Genomic DNA, 1,015 nt, shown 5'->3' with positions numbered 1-1,015 from the left:
TCCCCGCCCTACTCTCCTCCCTACACTTCACCCAGGTAATACATTACACCCAGGTGAGAAAGGCAACTAACTAATCCCCAGAGTTTTACATTGTATTCTATCTATTAGAAAGGGAGCTGCATGCAAGAGGCAGACATTTATATTGTTATAACTATTGTTTACTAATGTTCTTACATTTACTCCTCTTTGCTTGTTTCCCCCTCTCCCTGGTCTTCCAATTATTGGGAAACTGGAGGTTGGGATCAGCAGGATCATATCTGGGAATCACTCACCTTGGAACCATGAACCAATCACATGTAGTTGAATAAATTTACTTAGGTTTGAATAAATTTGCTTTGGTTTGAATAAATTTGCCTAAGTTCAAATAAATTTTCCTAGTTTTAAATAAATTTGCCTAGATTTGATTAAATTATCCTAGCTTCGAATATATTTGGCTAGAATTGAATAAGTTTGCCTAGATTCGAATTCATTTGCCTAGATTAGAATATATTTATGTAAATATATTACATTGGCCTAGATTAGAATTACTTTGGTTAAATTCAAATACATTTGCCCAGTTTAGAATAAATTTGGCTATGATTAATTGTGACTGAAAAATGTTAGAGATTTATTACACAACAAATGTTGCAGGTTTAATGGGGTGTGCCACATACAAAATTTTGAACGTGTGATGGTTGAACTTTTGTGATTTTCCAATCCTGATTCCAGTTCCACTGCCTCGCCATATTTGTAAAATGATCCCATTACGTAAATTTTACTTATCCAAAACGGGAAATGAAAAAGAAATAACGGAAGAAGTTGTGTAATAAGGTGATGTGTCGTGTAATGCTTTATCCCATAAAAACCCCAGGAGTTAACTGGTCTAGCTGGTTATATTAATGAGGATAGAGAATCCACTGTTACATGTTTAAAAACTTCAAGAGGTAGGAATTGCAAATGCCTTCTGAAAAAAAAACCTACTGCTTAGGAAGCCCTTGTCCAGTGGTTGTTCCTCCTAAGCCTCTTGAAATGGTGA

Source organism: Heterodontus francisci, chromosome 35, assembly GCF_036365525.1.
Source record: "Heterodontus francisci isolate sHetFra1 chromosome 35, sHetFra1.hap1, whole genome shotgun sequence".
NCBI lineage: Eukaryota > Metazoa > Chordata > Chondrichthyes > Heterodontiformes > Heterodontidae > Heterodontus > Heterodontus francisci.
This window is presented reverse-complemented; position numbering follows the sequence as displayed.